At 44.3% G+C, this 20,294-nt stretch overlaps 1 protein-coding gene across 2 annotated transcripts in view; it reads left to right on the top strand.

Moving 5' to 3' along the window:
- LOC131266464 (uncharacterized) overlaps positions 1–20,294 on the top strand; it is a 97,855-nt gene that overhangs the window by 1,436 nt on the left and 76,125 nt on the right. The gene's annotated exons all lie outside the window — the stretch shown is intronic.

Raw genomic sequence — 20,294 nt, 5'->3', positions numbered from 1 at the left:
TTGGTGTTTGGTAAACATGCTAACTATCAGAAAAAAGCCATCAAATTAAAATATGTCTCAAAAATTGCTTAACATTGGCATGAATGTGTGGCTATTCTAGCATAAATTAAATTCCACAAGAAGCCAATGATGATGTTAAAAAATTAATGTTGCAAAGAAATAAGGCGATACTTGGCATACCACCGTTACTCATTCGCTATTTTCCACCGAAAGTTGACGCATCAGGTGTAACACCGACGTTTTGTCACTATTTTAAGCCACCTATATTTAGCATTCCCGTTAAACACGAACGAAAGGGAAACTCCAAAAATTGCCCAGCTTAAGATTCCAGATAGATCTGCTAATTGAATGATAATCGGGCGCCGTTAGAGTCGTTCAGATTACCGAGTCTCCAAGCCGGTTCGTGTTTGGAAGGAAAAAAAAGGACAGAAATTAATAGTCAACTGTTAATTAACACTCAACTGGTTTTACCATTGAGATGTTGTTGAAGCTGTGAAGGTAATTTTGCTTTCCACAAAAACGCATGCTAATTGGTGTTAGTAACTAGAAGTGGGGATGTTTCGTTTGAATCTCTTTTCATACTAATTTTGCGCACATCTACTGATACGGAAGCATGTGTTTGAATCAAGCGGTCGCTCGGACGTTTCTCGGCTGAGTAACTTGTCTTTTCGGTTTATCACCTCTGCAGCTTAACATTGAAGAGGGTGTCGTTTGCTTTCTTCGCGGTTGATTTATCCTAGTACTTCTTCTTATGTAACAAGTTTCCAGATACTCGTCTGGTTAACTTTCCTACGCCATTTATCACAAATGAATTGCCTCGGGCAAGAGCAGTTCCATGCTGATGGTCCCAATCGATCGGGTTTCCTTCCGGCGGCCAATCTTTTATCCCTTCTAGCTTAAGGGACAAACACGCTAGACCCCAAACTAATCCCCGCGAGGTAAATAAAATATAATTTGGTTACCGGGGAAGGAAAAGTTCGCCGCGGAACACAGTTTCCACAAAATATGGTGAAATCCTTCGCCGTCCGATTTGACTAGCTTTACGACTGGAAAGCCATAAAGAATCTTGATCTATATGCTGCGATAAGAAGTTTACGAAGACGAAGGTTGTGCAAAATCCTTTTCGGTGTGAAGTCGCTCTCTCTCTCTCTTTCTCTTTCCCTCTCCCTCTTCCTACTTCCGACCATCATTCGGCGAACCTTTCAATTCAATTCCGCATCCGTCCGTTGCAAGAATGACCGGCTTACAAACACGACCCGCTATTCCCTTCCCGGGGGAGATCCAAAGAGGTGGGGTTGGGGCGATGGGGGCGGGGGGTGTTCGATTCGCCAAGTCGTTGGCTTTCGGCGGCTTTGCCTTTGGCTTTCGCTACTTTGCGCTGGAGATTAGATTGTTTAACAACGCAAACGGTGCAATCCCCCGAAGGCAACCACCGACCTTTGATGAAGGCGCTCGGGCGGCTCCGGCCGGGGGGGATTAAGGAAGCGGACCCGGCGGATCGCGGACGACGACAGCGCGAGCCGAGAGGGTTTTGTGATGTTTATTTACACGGTGCAAATATGCATAACGTCCGATTAAGTACTGTAAACAGCACTCTCGGGCAACACGGCTGGCCGAAGACGGTCCCACCCGGGGTGGCTCGGGTGAAATGCGCCTCCTTGTCGGCTGACTGGGAAGTGCTTCTTTGCCTCCCGAACCCTCAGACAATGCGGAAGCAGGGAGTGACTTAAAGTCCATTGCGTTATTACGGCCCGGGGTGTACACCGTAATGCAATGGCATTTTGTTTGTTTTCCGACTTACTTTTTTTCAGATCCAGCAGATGTTTGCTCGCGTTTCTCACTCAGTTAAATTCTGATTTGAAAAGACTTTCATGTTGGATTCGTTGCAGTTTACTTGCAACAATCAGTTTTTATATGAATCTAAAATAACAATCCGTTCGAAAACATTGTGACACAACTAAAGTGATTCTACATCTTATTTTGCCGAGGCTCCCATTTTATAACAAAACTACTTCATCCAGCACAAAAAAAATTGGCAGATGAAACTCGTTGGTTTGCTTGTTTTTTCAACCATCTGCCGCCATGAAGATGAGTTTAAGTGTGGCATCGCAGCACAAGGAAGTGCAAATAAACAGTAAAACCCCTTCGTTTGGTCCACAAAACATGCCTTCTCATGCCAACACATAATACTCGTTTTGGCAAAATAAACCAAGACATTTCGGGGGGGTCGGGGAAGTAAAAGAATTGTACACAGTGAAAAAAAAGTATTAAAACACCCAACTCCCTGTTCGACAACCGTGTCCTAACCCACCCGGCGTAGCGTATGTGTGACGCGGAGAAACGAAACAGATGGACTCTGGCTGGGCTCTGCTGCGAACAAAGGATTGGCAGGGATTTTCATCTCCATCCGTGCCGCGACTAAAAATCAATAAACTTTTCTCAACTTTTTCCCAGCACGTTGCGAAGGTAAATGGAAAGGTGGAGAAATGGGGGGAAAAGGGTAGACTTCTGAAGGGCTTCTCCCATCAGCAATAAAAGTTGTGAGAAGTAAAGACACATTCATCGCCTTGGATCGTCCAAGGGATTAAAAAAGGAAAATAAATAATTAATTTTTTTTTATCATTTTCTTCCTTCTTGTCCTTGGAATATGATTTAGTTTGAAATGTTTTTATACTCACATTCTATCGTAAATACCGGTTGCAAAAAAAAAACAGTACCGCGGTAATTCTCGGAGCAATAAAACCACCGCCATCAATAACTAGCAATGGTAGTTAGACACCCACGGGAAGCCCCATTGTATCGGGCCATTTAGTGATCTTCCGACCTGTTGAACCCCCCCCCCCCCCCATTTATCCCCACGATGGAACACCACCAGGGAAAAAGATATTCTTCCCCGCCAATCGAACCATTAGCGAGCGCAAATGGAAATGGGTTGTAAAAGTGCTTCCACCCGCCGTCACCGGGCGATTGATGGGCAAACACACATCTCTACTCGCCGTTGTAGTTTCTTTTCTTCCCTTCCCTTCATTATTCTCTCTCTCTTTCTTCCTTTTACACCCTTTTCTAATCCCTCCGTTCGGTAGCTGTTTCACCAAACGGCGGTGTGCTGATGGAAGGGTCCGTGGCGCGCGCGAGCAGGATCAAGCAAATGTTGCCTTTTGCGAATGTATCGACGCGCGATGTTTTCCAGTGTAATTATTTATAGTTTAATAAACAAACTGAAGCCCCCCCCAGCACGGGGTGGTGGGATGGATGGCAGGGGTTTGCGCCGTAAGCACGAGGGAGGCGGTCGCGGTTTGTTTACATCACGCAAATGCTTCTTACGCCCAAACCGCCAAGCGTGTTGAGCCCCCCTTTTTTGTTGCCCGATGATCTTTACTACGATGGCCAAACACATGGAACGCCCGGTGGGAGGAATGGAGCGGGGTGGTGGAATGGAAAAATAGTAGGTGGTCAGCTGTACGAAAAGACGTATTGGGACGCGGTAACGTGGTGAGAAATTGATTCGGATTCGGAAGGTTTCGTAATCGAAACTCGCTGCGCGCCAGTTCTTCTTCGATACTTTTTTTTTTTGGGAAGGGAGAAACGCGGGAGGTGGTGAGTGACTGCCGAAATCTAAATCCCCGTTCCGGAGTTGAGAACGTGCCGTGGATTTGCTGTGCGTTTGTTTGTTTGTGCAGTGAACCGGTCGGATCTCACACACGCGCGCCCAAGCGCATGATGCAACCAATTCCTGCACCTGTTGAGTTTACGTTTTTCCTTTCCTTTTTTCTCCAGTGTGAACCCCCTCCCAAGCCGGTATTTTTATCAGACACTTACAGCAGTGCCATATGGGTGTTTCTTCATTCAATCATCCTCTTACTCCTCGGGGTTGTTCCTTGCCCCGACGCATCGGTCAAGCTGGTCACCTTTACAGAGATTAATTATCGGTGTTTGAATAATAAAAAAGAAGTAAGGGAAAAACATGTGAAATCAGTTAAAAGACTCAGTGTGGGGGGGCTTTGCAATGTGTCCTAGGGTCCGATGTCACCCGCATGTTCCTTTGACATGTCTAATAGACTTGTATGTTTTTTTCTTTCTCTCCTTTGACTTCGCTACTTTGATCAACTTTTTCTTCTAACTCGCAGCAAACTAGCTGACGAAGCGATAAGAAAGCATGTCTAACAAACTTGGAGGTTATTACTTTGTACTCTTGTTACACTCTACTGCTACTGCACCTTCGGAAAAAGATTGGGTGTAGCTACTAAGCCGTTCCACTGCGGAACATTGGCAAGTCATTGGCGACGAACTACTAGTAATACTGTTACTCACGTTAGTATTGGAAGAGAACTGGTACTAACTGCTGCACTGCCTTGTCCTGTTGGAACCCGGGGTAAACATCCATCGAAGATTGTCGTCCATTGGCGTTTGTTTATCGCTTAATCGGTTTCTTTTTTTCCCCCGGCACTCGCTCTATTTGTTGTTGCCAGAGCAAAGATCCACCTGCTTCCTGGAGTGGGTCATGAGTCAGACAATATATTGGTACAGGTGTGATACTCTTCCACATGTTGGAAAATTCATTTCTGAACATCGACAAGTAAGTGTAGTCGTATTAAAGTTTGAAATCAAAACGGACAGTTGTTGCAACTCTTTTGCGATTAACATCTCAAGCAGAGACCCGAAAACCCATACATGAATTTCATTCCAAAATAGTGGTTATACCTGCCATCCATTCTAATTCTACTTGATAAGTACCTATAATCCTAGAAGGAGTTTCACAGCCCAATTTAATGTCTTTTGTAAAGTTGTGTAAATCTGATTCAGATTCATGAATCTGAATGAATCTCTGCCTCATAAGGGATTCATGGATCTTTCGTCGAGAGATTCATGAACCCTAAAGACACACAAGTGATGAAAAGTCACTAGCCAAAAATGGGTTGAAGGACCCCTTTTTTTGGTCGCATTGTCGACGCCTATGAAAGAATCGGGGAGATTCATGACAGATCCATGAAAGATTCATGAAGATTAATTAAGGTTTCGAAAGATTTATTAAGCTTTGAAGATTCGAATCCGCTAAGATTCATGAATCCATCGGAATGAATCTTAGGTGAAAGATTCATATGAATGAATCTCGCAAAAAGATTCACAACACTAGTCCTTTGCCTTCAAACATTCAAAAACGTTCATCAGGAAATCAACAAACTACATTTATGTTGTCTGATAACATTTATGTTGTCTGAAACGGTGTCTGATTGTCTCGCACCTTCGCTGATAGTGTGGCTATCACTTTGGTGTGGTTTTATCCCCTCTCCACCATCCGTTTATCGACGCTAAGACACGGGAAACCACAAAAAACAGATCGATAATGCTGGAAGAAGTCTCAGATTGTGCACGCCTTTCGGTTATCGGCCTAACTTCGGACGCGTAAATCTCTTCCAAAATCCAAGCCAGCAAAAGCCGGTAAACGAGCAACCGATGGATGGCATGCGGGGCAATCGAGGATTTCGGTCCAATTCCGGAGCGTTAGGTTTGAGGAACGACCATGTGTGAGTGTGTGTCCATATCAAGCATTGATGATATATTCGATGTGTTTTTGCGCGGATAGTCCGGTTTTCCCAGTGACAAAGGTTACGCCGTAAGTTTTCGTTCATTCATCCAACATTAGCTCATCCTCTCTGTTGGCAGCACTTCGTTAGTTCCACTCCCCCTACCTTAGTTCTGTTTTCCCTACCCCATCCATCTTTTTATCAACCGTTATCAATTGTGTTAATTACTACCAGTTGATGAAATCGATATTCGTAAGCATTCCGAGGCTCGCTGTCCAAACCGCTTCCCTTTCCCGCCAAGGTAAACGTATCCAGGGGGAGGGCAAAAAGTTCAGTTTCTTAAGACGCTGACGTCTGAAGAGAAAACCAAACCACACATACACACACCCCCACACACGAGTATGACGAATTCATTTCGCGCGTTTGTTGATGTTTCTTTTTTCAATTATGCTGTTGTTGATAAGACGTCCACCCCGTCCACACGCTTCAAACACCGTACGAGTGAGAGAGGGGGGGAAGGACCACTATCTAGCTTTTGGTCCGGGGATGGATGGATAGGCAGACAGAGCCCAGTCCAACCCCAGCAGAGTTGAATTGCGTCCGGCTGGTGGGCTTCGCTGTTGGGCCGGTGGTTGGTTCTAGCGTTCAGATCTCGGTGCGTGGCGGAATGTTGGGCGACGGCCGGACGGGGTGTTGTTTTGTAATTGGGTGTCTGCGTCAGATTACGCAAGCAAAAGAAACCCCCCTGTTTCGCGTCAAACACGTGCCACAAACGTGACCTTATTCCTTTCTAGGTCGGTGAGCAGCCAGAATAAAGAGAGATCGTTCAGATCGTCAGTAAACGAAGTGCCCGGTTTTGCTCGATCTATTTTCCGGCCAATCAGATAAGCCTTTTGAATTATATAGATTACGGAGAAGAATAGTTCAAAATTGAAGAAATCTCGTCGCTTTTGAACGACGAGAGTTTTTGGATTTCTTTACTTGATTATTTTGCTTCAGAGTAAATTAAAAAATTAAATTAAAGTCAAAACATTTTTTACGCACTCGTAACGTTTTCCTCTTTTATTGCGAGCTACAATTATGGTGCTGCTCGGTCTTTCCGCATTCAAATTTTGTTTTATTGCCATTTGATTAATTCTCTCCTCCTGGTCCCTCTCTCCGCCATCGGTATTGTTGACGTTTCACGCTCGGGTCGCAACGAAACGCAAACGAAATAAGCGTGTCCCATTAATCCAATCTCTTTGATATACTGCGCGGCGATGCTCGGGCGAGATAGCAGCTCGGCCGGACTGGACACACGGGGCAAGATTTGTGTTGTTATCAAAATCACGGACCTGTTAGCAACCGGGGCCGGGTTGTGTCGCACGGGACGACGGATCTTGCGTGACACTCGGCGGGGTTCTACGATGTTGTGTTTGTTTGGTTTGGTTTCTTTTTGTTGTATCGAACCAATCAACGCAACACCTCTCAATCAAGCGATTAGAGAAAATCGCTCCCGGGTCGCGCGTAAGAAGCGTAAAATATGTCCCTTGCAAGCCGTGGTGGAGTATTTTTGTGACTCGCGTGTCCATCGGTGTTGTGTAGTCGACGCTTTTTAAAAAAATCGTCTTGGGCCCCGCAAACAAGTGCCGCATGTGGCGCTTGTCAAGATCGCCGGGCCTTGGGGATTAAAGCAAGCCGTTGCAATTGCGATGAAGTGGTCGTGGGCCACTTCACCAGCGAACCGACCATATAACGCCCACCACACACGGTAGCCGTTTCGGGCGCGCCCCGGGATGATGTGAATTACGACGCACTGGCCGAGCATCATTTGCGCTCTGAAGTGGGTCAAGCCCCGCTGAAATCCTTTCGCCACCGATCGAAGATTTGTTTGTGCGCCTGCACACTTCACACAATAAGCTGGAATAATGGGCTTGCGCTTCTTCTTCTGCGCCTTCGACACTTCGGGGGGTACTCGAACTTGGGAAGTTTGATTTATATGTTCCTTTGAAGGTGGCAAGGCAAGCATCCATCGACCATTTGTGTTTTTATTTATGTAATCTCTGAGTTACTCGTAAAAGAGCTTATGGTATGGAGATACTACTAACAATATTTATATTTTTAATCGTTCAATCCGTAGCGATGGAACCTTACCTTCTCTCTCTCGTGTTCTGTTCGGAATCGTCTAAATGCTGGAAACTTTTCAATCCACTCTCGGCGCTTTGGGGACCGGCTTCCTCCACGGTTTGGATCGCTGGCGCAATCGTTTGTGCGCCCGTCCGTATGCGGTACGGTATGCGATTCAAATTAAATTGTTGACTTTACGACACGTAGCGTTGCTCCATAAAGTCTCAGGCCCATCCACCCTTACCCCCTCTTGCAGCCTGCTCATCCCGGCGCTCCTGTCAGCGACGACGATTGGACCATAAAGATATGTGCCTCCGGCGAAGCCCGACACTTCACGAGTGTTGCCCCACGTGTGTGTGTGTGTGTGTGTGCGTTTGCAAGGGATGGGTTGGGTGGACGAAATACCAAGCCCCCCTCGTTTTCTTGGGCGATGCGTATAAGTGTTTGGCAAGTTATATCAATTGCATTTAATGACGAGTGTTTTTTTTTTTACTCCCGCGATTGCAAATATTATACATTTTTTGAAGGCAAAAGAATGATTGTATAAATCTTGCTAATCCTTTTAAGGTGCTACACAATATGTTGATTGATGTACTAAAACCATATATGGTTGTTGTAAAAATTTCCGCCGTTCTTTTTTATCACTCGTCCAGCAACAGCTTAACTCTTTGACTACCAATGACCGACAAAGTGGGTGACAGGCAGTTTGGAACTTCCCACGAAACTCATTAGGTATTCCACTACACTGGAAGAGTTATTAAAAATTCGCGTTAGGAATGCTTACTCTATTTTTTTATTGGTTTAAAAACAAGTTTTAGAGTTTATTTTGTAAATAAATTTTATCGAAAATGATTGTACTAGCAAAATGTTCTAAAACCGCTTGGCAGTCAAAAAACACGCTTACACTAGGCTAAAATAATTTTTTACAGTAAAATAATTTTTGACAAAATTTGTTTGTAAATTTTCTAAACCAACGGTTTTGAGACACTAGGCAAAGACTAAGCTTCCCAAAAGATATATGTTTGGAACTTCTGCAGCTTGTTTATCTATGAGTGCTTTTTATATCACGTTGGGTACCAAAGCTGCTGAACGTCAGCTGTCATTAGTTCTGAAAATTGGTTGACTTATGGAGATAAGTAAAAAAAAATGCAAGTAAAAGCTATGATAATTGTTAAAAAAATGTTTTCGAAGCTTTGTTTTTTGCTTAATTTTCGCAAAGCTTCAGTTTAACACGTTGACTGCCACGTCACCCAAAAGTGGGTGACAGCAGCAATAAGTTCTAAAACGTGTTACACCCATAAATAAATGGAAATGCAACATCAAAACTATAGTAATGTTAAAAACATGTTCTTTGGAAAGGTTAGTCTTTGCTTGGCCTTCAAAAACCGTCGGTTTAATAAATGTTATAAACAAATTTTATTAAAAAAGATTGTACTAAAAAAGTGTGCTAAAAACGCTTGGCAGTCCACATGATATTAGTGTAAAGCGCTGATGAGGATTGCTGAGGTCACTCGCGAAACGGGTCAATGTGTTAAAGTACTAATTTAATGCTCTAATGCAGTATGAACAATATTATGTTCGGTCTGTAAACATTGTGGTGAAATGTTTGACGAGAAATTTTTATGTATTTGCTTTATTTCAATCAATCCAGCTTGTACTCATGAAAAACCTATGCAGAAGGTGTGTTTTGTTGCAGTTTGTTCAATGTTTCCTTTTTCTGTTGACTTGCCTCTCTAGAAGCCGTGTTCGTCGGCCAGATGCGGTAAACAGCGCCAAAGCAAACACATAGATTAAAATAAACAAGAGCAAGGGAGAAACGGACAACCCGTCGGGTGCAGCTCCGAATCGAACCGGTGCAAATGGTTTGCCATCCGAACCGATATTCACCGCCGATTGACGGTGTGTCGCACCGAATGCAACTGAACTTCGTGCTGGCGCAGCGTCGGCCGCGGTATCGGATGGTTGATTGGTGGTAGTTGAAATAAAATATGAGAAAAAAAAACATCCCTGACCGTTACGTAAAACGTGCCCGATGAGAACGTGTCCGGCCGGTGGTGGCGGTGTCCCGGGTGCCAATTGCGAACGGGGTGGTATCATGGCGTGGCGTAACGGGAGAGAACTTTGTGTTTCTTCCCACCCGCATGGATCGTGATTGTGATGGCATTTTTGTTTTTCGCAATTAGCCTCAGTCCAAACAGGAACTGGAAAGATTCTAATCAAATTTGGCTGAGCGTAGGAAAGTTCCGGAGAGTTTTGAGATACTTTTATACTAGTTTGCAATTTAAAAATCTGAATATTGTTTAAATTACACTTTTACTTTTTAAGCTCATACCTTGTTTAATTACCTATTCAAGGAACTACTTTTAAATAAAATAAAATTACCTTTTTAAATTACACACTACACGTTGGTTCTATCAATTTCACGTTTTTTTTTTAACAACACCCACCCTTATCGTCAACCCTGAAAGGGTCGATCCGACCCTTGAGCGGTCGCCAGCAAACAAGCGTCCTCCATTGAAACGGGCAATTTAAATCACCGTATCACCCGGCATGGTGGTGGTGACCCCGTGCTCGCCTTCGTACCGGTGCAGCGCGCAATTAGTGGCTGGCGGCGGCGGCCCTTACGCAATCGAGGCGAATCGAAAATTGCCCTAGCGAAACCCATAACTCTCACTCGTCGCACACACGAGACGCACAAAGTGTACTTGAGCGAGTGGGGGAGAGGAGTTGGCGGGTTCTAATTTTCCAATTGCTGCGTTGTTGCCCTCGGCGTAAGGCGAGCCCCACGCTCATTACCATACGCAATCCGTACTTCCGAGCGGGCAGGAGCTGCTGGTACGAGGGCCCTTGCGTGGGCCCTTAAATGGACGAAACATTGCAGGGAAAAAGGACCACCGTGTGTGTGTGTGTGTGCGTGTGTGCTAGCAGGGAGGTTATCTAGGTGGTCCTCTAGACGTACGAAAGCGGCGAAGGAAAGCGAAAAAAAGGGGAAAAAAATAGTAACACACGCCGGGCGCACGTTTGAAAATAAAGCCAAACTACTACTGCACGGTGTACCAAGAACAACACCACCATCGTCATCATCGTCGTCGTCGTCGTCGTCGTCGTCGTCGTTCGCGCCACTGAACCGCGTGTCAAGATAAATAGAGATAAAGTGGGACAGGTTGATTGAGGTATGCAATTGATAAGTGTTTATTGTGGTTGATGAAGATAGACGGGTTTGCGATTGCGGGCGATACATCCCAACAGCGGGCGAATAAGGGTCTGGTAGGGTCTCCGGATCCCGGCGTACGGTGGACGGGGGTTCCTAGAGATGTTGATCATAGTTTTATGCAAGTGTTGATCCACCAGCGTCGTGTCGGTCTCATCGGTAGCGCGGCGGAACCCTTGCTGACATTTTGCGTGGCAAAGCGGACGATGATGACGCTGATGCTGGGTGAGAGGAGGTGGCGGGTGGTTGGTCATCACGGCTCGGATGAAGAGGAGGAGGAGGAGAGGAGTGCCCTCGTAAGGCACGATCGTAAGCAGCACTTTAGTTCCGAGCGCTGGCAACGATCGTGTGCCAGTTGAGCTTAGTTGAGCATGATTGATACTGATCTGAGCTCTCGTGGATGCCATTCTCGGCCGGCTCGTCTATGACATGATCGCGCAAAAATGCCCAACAAATGCGATTTACCTTGTACATTTGCGTGCACAGTGCTGTGTTTGACATTAGAGCTCAGTGATCACATAACGATTAACAATGGAAACTTAATGAGATTGTAGATAAAATGATTTTTAACTCTTTTTTAACAACAAGTATGGTATTTAGGGAATTGTTTTACAGAATATGTTAATTTAATAACAAAAAAACACACTTCTTTTTAACAAACTTCTACGGTTTATAAAAAAAATTTACAAACACTAATGGAAAAAGAAGGAAAGACTTAGGTAGCACAACTTGGAGAAGGGAAATTATGAAATGAACAATAAAGATACCAATTATAGTGAGTAACAAATTCGAGATCAAGGCAAGATAACGTGTTTGTTATTTAAAAAAAAAAATAAAAAGGAGTCACAGAAAGCCATCATCCTCATTCTGTTGGAAAAGCGACAAAAGTACAAAGTTTTACTTTTGTAACGCCGCGTAGTACGGTTTTTAGCTAAAATAAAGTAACGAGAAATTGTAATCGAATAAAACTTTTCCAACACCCTTCCCATAATTATATAACTTCTTTGCATAAATTCTTAATTAGATTATTTGTGATGGTTTCTTTGTTTAGATTTGATAATTAAACATGAGTACTCAATTTCTTAAATATCGTCGATCTAGTATTTGCGCACCAACCTTGAACACAAAGTAATGTCATAGATCCCAGAAAACAAATCCGCATTGAAAAGAAAGCCTCAGGAGAATGCAAAAGATGTAAAAAAAATTTGAAAGTATACAAGAAAAAAAATAGATAACATTTTTAAATAGCACTCAGCAATACTAACCTCAATTGCACTTCGAAATAACTCCTAGTTGAGGAGAAGAAGAGTCCTAGAGTTTTACAGTTGGGCTTGTGAATCTTCATACAGGATCCTATAAAACCAATGCTGCATTCTGTTTTCTGAAGCAGCCGCAATCCAACTCATGCACTGCATCAAAAACAAACTACTAAAACATTCTCCAAAACACTATATAGACCACAGTTGGGTTTAAACTTTTACGTGGCTTAAACTAACGATCCATAAAACACCAGCCTCTCCGAGAACATAAACGCTGGTACGCTTTAGTGTTCCAAAAGCGGCTTTACGGCAGCAAGACGAAGTCTTTCCTCCGCGCCTCCCCCCAGGGCCCTGCATAATGTAATTCACTTGCCATCATAAGTTACCGTTGCGATGCGCTCGGTGCTGGGTGTTGGGAAAATAAAGGCATTATAAAAATGGAGATGTTACCGGAAAAGCACAGCCTAGACCCCGCTAGGTCCTGGTTTCAGAGTGCACCGAAGGTAGCACTCGAAGAAGCTGCGAATGGGTCCTCTAGTGCATCAGCCAGTGCAGCCTGCAATGGCGCTCGAAGGGCTCGCGAATGCGAATGTCGTAAACTGTACTTAAGAGAGCCCCCACGTACTAAAAAGCAACGGCTTCATCTAATCGAACGCGGTTCTGTGGTGGTTTGGCGAAGGATAGGTACGTTTCTCGCGGAGCAAGGACGGTTGAGAGGTAGATTATTAAACTAAATTTTCTGATGAATCATTACAAAAGTTCCCATATTCTCAGCGTGTTGGAGGGTACGTATGTATGTGTTCTGGTAGGTTGCTAGAGGACTACTTCTTGCCCCCCCCCACTTTGGCTGAACCCACTTTAAGCTGAACCGCTTTTATGCTCAAAAATGGCATCGCCCACAAGGGGCCAACAATTGTGGTGCGAGGATGTGTACGACGCCAGCGTGGGGAGGGTGAAGTTCGTAACCTCGGCTTCGTATACACGCCCGTGTTCCCAAACCCATTACCTTGCGGACATGCTGCATGGCCGTAATGACGATGATGATGGTGATGATCATTGGGATGATGCGGTGCTGCTGCTGGTAGGATCTCTGTTCAACTCTCCTCTCCTGTACGCGTTTGGGCTTTCGTGCAGATTCCAAACACACCTGGAGCGCGCACAGGTTTTGTGCGGTACTACCGAAGTACCTCAGCAGTAACTCGTTTCATTACGAATTAAGAGCATTTATAAGCGGCGTGGGAAGTTGTAAAATTTGCGTGCGGGTCTCAGATATCTGTACGACGCGGTGGCCAGCTGTGCATGTGTGTGTGTGTACCTTTGGGTACCCCTATAAGCAAATCCCTTAAGGTAACCCTTAACGGTTGGAAACATATAGTTCGTTTTGGTAAGCTGTTGCTCCGTTAGTCCTGGATTTCGTTACTTTCAAAACTCGCCTCGGAGTTTGGGGTTTGAGGGGGCAACCTGTTGTTTTCACAAAAGGACTATTGCAGTACGCACGTAGAGTACATAATAGTGGTACATCTGATAATAGGAGGATTAAAGGCGAGTTAAAACTTGTAAATAAAATATGACCAAAGTAGTCTTTAATAGTGTACAATATTGTGAAGTAATTCGAAAAAGTCGTTATACAAAAGCCATCCGTATAAAAAGGGTGTACTGAATGTCTATATGTACATTTCAAGGGTCTTAAAATTCACGTCGAATTTTTAAAGTCCTGTTCTACTTTGCATTCCTTCTTAAAGCATGCTTTTTTCCGAGCTCAATCAACACGTGCATTAGCGGATGCCGTCAGATAGACCACTTAACAGAAGCTACAGATTTAAAACTACCTCTATTATCATGTCTGTCAAAGACATTTCCAACAGTTGTACCGATTGCCGCAAAGTAGTCTCGCCTCGCCAACTACTAAACCCGGTGTGTCGGGCAATGTAATCTGCCACACGACGCGCCGATTATCTTCGCTCGGCGACGGGTAGAACTGTTGTAACTGTCATCGAAACACCTGTTCCTGATTGGAGAGTAATCTTTTTTGTGTTTTTCGCATCACGACGGAGGTCTTTCGGACGAGTTCTGTTTGCACGATTGCTAAAGACAACCAGCGCCTCATTGAGTAGCAAAGCGACAAAGACAAACCGAAATTGTCTAAAAGAAATTTCACAACTAATCTAGCAGGGCATTTCAGAGGGGATCAGAGGCATTTGTGTGTGTGTGGAAGGGCACGTGTGGAAAACTGATTACTTTTTCCCCAGTTTGACATTTGCTATGCGTGAAGCAAATGGCGGCAGCAACTTTCTTACTTTTTCTCCCCACCCGCTTGATTTGGAATTCTGCCTTTCGTATGAATGTTGATTTTTGTCGAGCCATTTTTCACAACAAAAAAAAACAAACTCGACATCGCGTTCCAACGGTGACAGCAGTTGTTCAAATATGTTAAACAACCGCGGGGCCGCCTTTTTCGAATCGCTTCGAGAACGCCGTTTTGTTTCGGTAGCAAAACAACGGCGACTTCGGCAAACAAGCCCGCAGTTCCTTTCATTCGTTCGTTTTTCTTTTTCCTTTTCTGATACGACCCTTTTCTCTTCTCTCTTTGCAGGTGAGTGAATGCGGAATGCGTTGAAACATGTGACTGGTGCACGAGCGTACATGTTTAAGTATGTGAGCGATTGGCTATGCTTTGGGAAGTGGTGAGAACAAGATTCAACAAACAGCAACACTGGCAGGAACTTATCGAACATGTTAACGATGAAGCATTTCGTCAATATTTGTTCGCCCTCTCGACGCTTTCTTTGCCGATTTTTATTTATAAATTGATAAATTCATATAGGTACCCAGTCCCCAAACCGCTGATTCATTAAATCAATAGGAATAGGAGACACAGTATGAAAGTTACATTCATTACTCGTAAGGTTTTCTTTTCGAATATTGAATGTTTTCAACTTAAATATGATATAGCATTCTAAAACCTGCAGGTTATGCCAAAGGTGGAAAAACGAAAGGCCACAGTGTCGTCTTCTACTGGGACAGCAATTGAAGTGGGTCTCATAGGTTCATTAATCGTCGTGTCGAATGCCTCGATGCACCGCCTTCAGAGGGAAGAAAATTGATTCAAACGCGTTGGTGGACGTCGACAAGATAGCGATCTCGATCTCGGTGTCTAAACCCGATGGTCATCTACCGTAGCCGATCGGGAGATGTTTAACCGGCGGCGGCGCATCGTTGGCGTCGTAGTCATCGGCGTGATCACACGCGACCTTTTCGAGAGATGCCCATATTAACGCTGTTTGTGCTGCAATAGAAGTAAACGCAAAAGACAGAACGCTCGTCGTCGGTTTACGATTGAATAATTGATGTCTTTGATTGGATGGTGGAGCGATGGACACGAGGGGATGGCAGACGACGGTGGAGATTAAATAGATTCTCCTAACTCGACGAGATCCAGTCCTCCAGTTAGCCACCCTCAAGCCATTAAATGGGTGCGATTTGCCCTGGAAATGATCGTTACCGATAGATTCGTTCATTTGAATCGATCGTCTGGTGTAAAACTGTATGGTGCTTACGACATTTACCAGGAAGTACCAGATAGAAAACATTTATTTTTCTCGATATCCTATTATTTATGTAAGGTTTTCTATATATTACTTCTTCTCTAGATACTTCCTATAATTTACAACCTTATCCTTTCACTCTCTGAATTCAACTCTACTGCTGTTTTTTATATCACTCCTTTTTGTATCCTCCTCTATAATATTTCAATGTCTACTTGATTGTTCCCAACTCACATTTATAGCATTTAAACATTTCGGCAACAAAAGAAACTACATTTTTTTGACATAGGCTTTATTAGTATTTATATTAGTTTGGTTTATTTAAGTACCTAGTTAGTTAATGTTTCAGTATTAAACTTTATTGAAACCGCGACTGCATTAACTTTTTCTTTAAAGCCGCAAACCGGACACAATATCGCCCGTTAATGAGGTCCATTTGCATGCCAACGTTCACACGACGCACGTAACAACCTTCCCCTCCCCGGTGCGTTGAAGGATGCGGTGCGGTTGAAGGATTTATGAAAGTTTCCCGGCTAATCCTGGGCTACTTCCATGGAATTCGCTTAGTTGCGGTAGAGTTTGCCATTATGCACCACCAACTACCACCACCTTTACTGCGATGCTCTTTTCCCTCCCCATTTATGTATGTACGTTCGTGTGCGGGATTGAAAATCCTTTTTTGTTCCCTTTTTTGCACAGTTTATAATTATGTTATCACTCGAGGGATGTGGTAAAACAAAAAAAAAAGTGCTATCCATACACCCGTGGGAGCCATGTTGGTGGCAACCGGTTGACATGTGTATTAATTTATGGTCGCTCTGATGACGTCCCTGTCCCGTTTTGCCCCGGGCATTATCATTCGGCTGCCCGGCTTCGTTAATGCAATCCAATTAATGTATGCAACCGGCTGCCACGTTGAGTAAAATAGATTAATTTGAACTATTTACTGTTGCCGGTTGGGAGTATGTGGTTACAGCGAAGTGGATGTAGGAAATTTATGATTTAAAGTTGATGATAAATATGTTCCCTTTATCGACGAACGAACTGTAAAGTTTAAACTGGCAAAAAGAGGTGGGAAGATATAAATGGCAATACAAAACTATTAAATAACGAAAATATTATACAAATGACATTATTTTAATGTATTTAACCCCATCGGCTAACATGTTAATGAAAATAAGAAAATCAATTACCTTCCCCAGCCGTTAGTTTCGTATCGAAGGCAGTAAAGTGTAGTGTAACATGCATTAATCTAGTCATTTGCTTCGGCTGACATAATAATTATCGTTAGTAAAATGGCTTGCCGAAAGCAAATTGTGTGTGTAATAAATTTACATCCTTTCCCCCTTTTTTCATTTAATTATTCGTTCCTATCAATCATTGGCCCTCCCTCCCGGGACCAACAACCCTTGCGGGAACTAGGTGTAATTTATGGAAGCGTTAAGGTATTGCACTGGATTTATTTAATCATCCGCCGGGGGGAACCCCCACACATGTTTGCCATCTGATAGTCAGGATACAAAGGAACCCCCGAATACTTTTCAAAACCTCAAACTAACCAATTTGCAAAGTATCGATCGGGTCGGTTTTTGGGGAAGGAATTCACGGGTACCGGCACACCTCGGTGCCGAAACATCCGTTCACATAACCGAGACAGTCTGGCTAAGCCTCCCATCGGATGCCCATCCATACCGATGTTCTTCGCCAAGCCCACAAGAAGGCGGCGTACCCGAGCGGTAAGGAAGCGATGCGAACGAGAAAATGAGAGCAATTCCGTGGGCAATTTGAATTGCTCGTCTACGGGTGGGAGTCTTGGGATGATAAGACATCTCGCCCCCGCCCCCCTTGGAGAATTACCCGAACGGGTGGAAGTAGTCTCGGTCGGTGGTTGCAGTAACTAACGGTTTCGGATAGCAACCGAAAATGAAGCGCGCACGATCAGCGGTTGTGCCCCCTTTGGCAACGGTGATAATAATTAATTCCAAATATGCGCTCACGTGTCGGCTAACAATGGTTGAGAAGCCGGTTGGAGTCGGTTGAAAACGAAGCCAGGTCTAACGATAGTAAGCTCGGGTAACTTCACGGTTGTAACAGAATCTCGGTATTTAACTTCATGTTTAAACATCTTTGCATTTGACTAAAATTGGTAATCAATAAGTGTATGAAATTCCATCAGTTTCCTTGCGAGACCTAAGGGTTTATTAGGTTTATTAAAGGTCAAGCCGGTTCCCTGCGGTTCACTAAACCTATGGTTTAACAACCTTATTTATTGTAGCATTTCAGCGTGCACCCCCAAAACATCCTCGAACACAAACACACCACCACAAGTTTAATCCGTAACTACAACGCCAACGATTGTGTTCGGAACGCTCGGAAGCTCTCAGCTCAGGTCAGGGTGAACAAAACCTCGAAAGTAGCGTGAGCCATAAATCAAGCACCTAAGCTTCAGTTCGTGCTTTTCTTCATCAGCCAACCGACCGACCGAGCAGCGCATCATCGCCAGCGTCATCACCACCTTCCGTCCACCCGGGACGATTTTCCCGAACGAGAAAAGCAATGAGAAGACGGTCGCATCCTGGATTGTGGAGGCGGCACACAGGGTGTTGTTGCGCTGCACAAGGGACTGAGGGTATTTCCCTACCCGCGCGACGGCGCAGAGACGGGAAGGTGGAAAAATAAATTGGAAACGGAGAATATTCTAACTTAAATTTCATTATCGCTCCAGCAATTGCGAGCGTTGTTGTGTCGAGGCGCAGAAAGAGCCGAGCCGAGAGTCATCAGCGCGCCGGGGAAGAATAACACCAAACGGCTGGCAGTCGGGAAAAGCCGTCGCCATTGCCATCGGGGGTATCTGATTTTGTTTTCCCAACTTGTTATGCCATCGGTAGAAACGACGACGAGCCAAGTTTAACCAGCGAATGTTCACTGGAGGAAAACGATACATGAACAATGGCTTTCCTCCGTGGACTCCGATGTAGATACGACTCCCACTTGGAAACACACACACACGCAAAAACGTGCGTTGCCGGTAACAAGGTCACGAAAATGCCATCTTTACCTTGGCAAATTCTAGTAGTTATACCCCCGCTCAACGCCTCTTTGCTCTTTTCCCTGCAAAACCGCCGAGCAAGTACACAATTTTCCGGCTCTCAAACGACTCTCGATTGCTTGGGTGGGAAGTGATAGACACTCGGGTATCGGGAAAGGACGAACGGCCTCGTCGAAGGGCAAGAGGCGCACTCCAATATTATCGGTTCGGAATGTGTCTGTTTGCGTGTGTGCGTGCGTGTGTTGGTTTTCGGTCGTCATCTTTGCCCGCCGCCATCATCAACGGATCGTCGGATCGAACGGATCGATGATCAAAACCAGGCCAAACAGCCACACCATTATTATGACCCCTCCTCTACCCCAAGAATCCTCACCCACCCTTCTTTCCCCCGACCTTCAAGAAAGGCCCGGCTCTAGCGAACTACCGGGCGCCTCCATTTCCGCACGATACATAACCACAAATTACCGCTCTCGAAAACCCGGGGCGGCGTATCTCTGGCGCTTCGGCAAGCGTTTTATTCCGCAGTCACATTTTCCACGCCTTGCGCCGTATCGTGTGCCCAATTTCCGCTCTCACTTCTTCGCCTATAAGCTGGGGAAGAATGTGAATTGTCGTCTAACCAGCTTCCACCCCGTTTGGAAGTTTAGTAGTTTTGGTATCCCATTTTCATCGCGTTCGCTTTTTCGCCTAATGAAGCAAATCTATGTTTTGTGTGAACCTGAACTATGTGTAATGATATCGCTTCGGTGAGGAGTTCTTATGCAGACCATTTGCATCCCCCCTGGCTCGCCTTTGAAAGAAAGGAAAATCCACACCCGGTGGAAGCATCAGCATTTTCGAAGCTGAGTTAAAAAATGCTGAAGGTGCGAAAAGAAGTTGGTAGGTGCTGGGAAAAGATTTAATATTCTCTCCACCGTTCACGATGGAGCACGAAAGTGCCCGTGGCTACCACTGTAACATGATCGTACACGTACACAGTAGAACTCCACTATCGGGCGACGTGCATACGTGACTGTAGAATGATTTATTTTTATTGTTTGTTTTCTTTGCTTTGCTACCGTTGCTAAATGTTGGCAAATAATCAACTCGAACAGAGGTGGGTTAGCAAATTGTGCATATTTGTTGAACCTCTTCACTAAAGAGTAGACTTAGCAAAGTAGGTTGAACACTTTTAATGTTGCTTCTTTGTAAAACGATCGTTTTACATGGAAGAAAAATTAAAACGATGAAAGGAGAACAAATTAATTCTGGCGTCGCTGCGAACGAGTTGCTTTCCTGTGAAAGAAATATAAAAATCATATCAATTTCAAAAGAATCACATTGGAATTGCAATGCCACTGTTTACGGGGAAACAGCTTTCAAAGAATATAATTCTGTGTAAGCAATGAAATGTGATTGCATAAACCCCCAATTACTGGGAAACCATAAATATTGTGTGTGTTTTTCGACACTGCAAAACAAAAATGAGACGGCTGTTTATTTTCCTCCTCCGGTATTTGATTTAATGATGTTATTCGTTGTCAAATTACTTCTTAATTTGATGTTATTGTTTCTCTACTGCTCGTGACTAGGTTTCTTCCATGTTTATTTCATGTAAAC

Source organism: Anopheles coustani, chromosome 2 (assembly GCF_943734705.1).
Source record: "Anopheles coustani chromosome 2, idAnoCousDA_361_x.2, whole genome shotgun sequence".
In the NCBI taxonomy this organism is placed as follows: domain Eukaryota; kingdom Metazoa; phylum Arthropoda; class Insecta; order Diptera; family Culicidae; genus Anopheles; species Anopheles coustani.
This window is presented reverse-complemented; position numbering and strand designations above follow the sequence as displayed.